This window comes from Mus pahari, chromosome 12, assembly GCF_900095145.1.
Source record: "Mus pahari chromosome 12, PAHARI_EIJ_v1.1, whole genome shotgun sequence".
In the NCBI taxonomy this organism is placed as follows: domain Eukaryota; kingdom Metazoa; phylum Chordata; class Mammalia; order Rodentia; family Muridae; genus Mus; species Mus pahari.
In genome coordinates, this window is record NC_034601.1 from 72,414,797 (window position 1) to 72,417,772 (window position 2,976).

Consider the following 2,976-nt stretch of genomic DNA (forward strand, 5'->3'; position numbering starts at 1 on the left):
CCATTGGACTGAGCACAAGGTACCAAGATAGAGGAGTTGGAGAAAGAATTGAAGGATCTGGAGGAACTTGCAAATACATAGGAAGAACTAAAGAGGAGAGAGGGGGGAGGGAGGGAGGAAGGGAGGAAGGGAGGAAGGGAGGAAGGGAGGAAGGGAGGAAGGGGAAGAAAGAAAGAAAAAGTCAGTATTATCCTCACACCAAAACTTCAAAAACAAAAAACAAAATTATAAACTAACATCCCTTACGAACAATTATGTAAAATTTGTCAATAAAATACTTACACATCCAAATCATTTGTATACAAGAAGGCTACATATATCTGTGTGGTAATTTTGTATCCTGCTACATTGCTGAAAATGTTTATCATCTGTAGATATTTCCCTATGAACTCTTATGATCTTCGTTGTATAAAACTTTATTATCTTCAAATAAAGATACAATGGCTTCTTACTTTCCTATTTGTATACCCTTGATTTCCATCAGTTTCTATAGCTAAGACATTAGTACTATAGTGAATAAGTATGAGGAAAGTGGACAAAGTATTTCAAAATACTTACAAAAGAATTCAAAGAGATTATCCACCATATCAAGCTGATTCATCACAGAAATGCAGGGATGGTTCAACATGTGTAAATCAATACATGTGATCCAGCACAATGTAAGACTGAAAGACAAAAGATAATCGCATTAGATAGAGAGAGAAAAAAACCATTCAATAGAATCCAATATCCCTTCATCATAAGTGCTGCGGTGACTAGGTATAGAAGAGGTGTAGTTTAAGAAGGGCAGACATACCCGCACAAATACAGGCAACATATAAGAAAGCTACACACTAAATGGAGAGAAATGAAATTAGAAACAAGATAATCATGTCTACTCTCCCCATACATCTTGTCCATAGGATTTAAAGTCTTGGCTAAGACAACTGAAAGACACCAAGGGAATACAGTAGGAAAGGAAGAAGCCAAAGTGTCTTTATTTACCAATAATAACATTTTATCCATAAGAGATCCTAGAAACTCCATAGGAAATGTAAAGTTGATAAACATTTCAAGCAAAGTAGCAGGATACAAAATTAACATATAAAAATCAGTAGCCTTCCTGTATACAAATCATACATTGGCTGATAAACTAATCAAGGAATCAACACCTTTCACAAGAAGCTAAAAAAAAAATATTTTGGCATAATTCTAACCAAGAGAAAGACTTGTATGTAGCAGAGACCTAGAAGGTGAGAAACACTCAAGACTCAAAGGGAGGGACCTTAGATGAAATGCCCAACAGTGAGGAGAGGGAACTTGTAGAGTCTATCTCCAGTAGGACAGGGCATCAAATGGAAGAATGGGGATGGCATCCGTAGTCAAAAACTCTGACCCAGAATTGTTCCCATCTAAAAGAACTGCAGGGACAAAAATGGAGAAGAGACTTAGAGAAAGCAGGTTCAGTGACAGGCCCAACCTAGGATCCATCTCAAGGGGAGGATCCAAGGCCTGACACTACTTATTGATTACTGATGCTATGGGTTGCTTACAGATAGGAGCCTAGCATGACTCCCCTCAGAGAGGTCCAACAAGCAGCTGAAAGAGTCAGGTGCAGATAGTTACACCCAAGCAATAGACACAAGTCAGGGACCTCTGAGTTGAATTAGGGAGAAGCTGGAAGAAACTGAGGAGGAGGAGGACCCCATAGGAAGACCAACAGTCTCAACTGACCTGGACCCCCGAGATCTTTCAGACACTGAGCCACCAACCAGGCAGCTCACACCAGCTGATTTGAGGCCCTGAACACATAGACAGCAGAAGACTGTCAGGTCTGGCCTCAGTGAGAGAAAATGCACCTAACACTTGAGAGATTTGTGGCCCCAGGAAATGAGAAGGTCTGGTGGTGGTGGTGGGGTGGGGTGGGGGGAACATCCTCTTGCAGACAGGGGAAGAAGAATGGGATGAGGAACAGTCAGAGGGTGGACTGAGAGGTGGATAAATACTGGACTGCAGACAAAAATTAAATAATGATAATAATAATAATTAAAAACTAAAAAATTTAAAGAATGTGGAGAGACATCAGAAAATGGAAAAGCTTCCTGTGCTCATGGTTTGACAATATCATTCATGTGTGCATCAGTCACTGTCTGCCCTTTCCTATGAGATCTCTCTCTCTCTCTCTCTCTCTCTCTCTCTCTCTCTCTCTCTCTTAAAAATATATTTTGTTGTGAACTTAAATTTGTTGTTGAGCCTCCACCTCCAACTCTGCAGCAGCCACAATATTGATGGCTAGCAAGAGTTGGATTGCCATCTACTTTTTAAGGAAGGCGTGAGGGCTGCCAAAAAAGATGTCCACATAACCCAACACCTGGAGCTGACAGATAAGAATCTGCCCAACCTTCATGTAATGAAGGCCATGAAGTCTCTGAAGTCTCAAGGCTACATGAAGGAGTTTTTTTTGGAGACATTTCTACTGGTACCATAAGAATGAGGGCATCCAGTAACTCTGAGATTAGCTGTACCTACCTCTAGAGATCAATCATACCTGCCACCTTACACTGCAGCCGCCCCGAGACTGGCAGGCCTTCACCCAAAGATCCAGAGGGTGAACTGCTTGCAAGAGTCACAAGAGGGGAGGCAGACAGAGATACCTACAGGAGGGTTGTGCCCCTGGAGCAGACAGGAAAGCCAAAGCTGGGACTGGCTCAGAAACTGAATTCCAGTTTAGAGGCTGCTGTGGTCTTGGACATGGTCAGCCACCTCAGTAAAGTTGGAGATTTTATTGTATTGAATAAACTTTAAAGAAAAATTATTATTATTATTATTATTATTATTATTATTATTATTATACAATATATTCTTATCATGAATTTCAGCTCTTCCAACTAGTCCTGGATCCTCCCAAAGTCGTTCAAACTCTGTTTCAAAAACACTAAAGTAATAGACAAATACACTCACACAGGGAGGGGAGGGAGAAAGGGGGAGGGGGAGGGG

At 41.0% G+C, this 2,976-nt stretch overlaps 1 pseudogene; it reads left to right on the top strand.

Moving 5' to 3' along the window:
* LOC110329454 overlaps nt 1-2,750 on the top strand; it is a 3,219-nt pseudogene extending 469 nt beyond the window's left edge.
* Nucleotides 2,751-2,976: the final 226 nt, after the last annotated feature.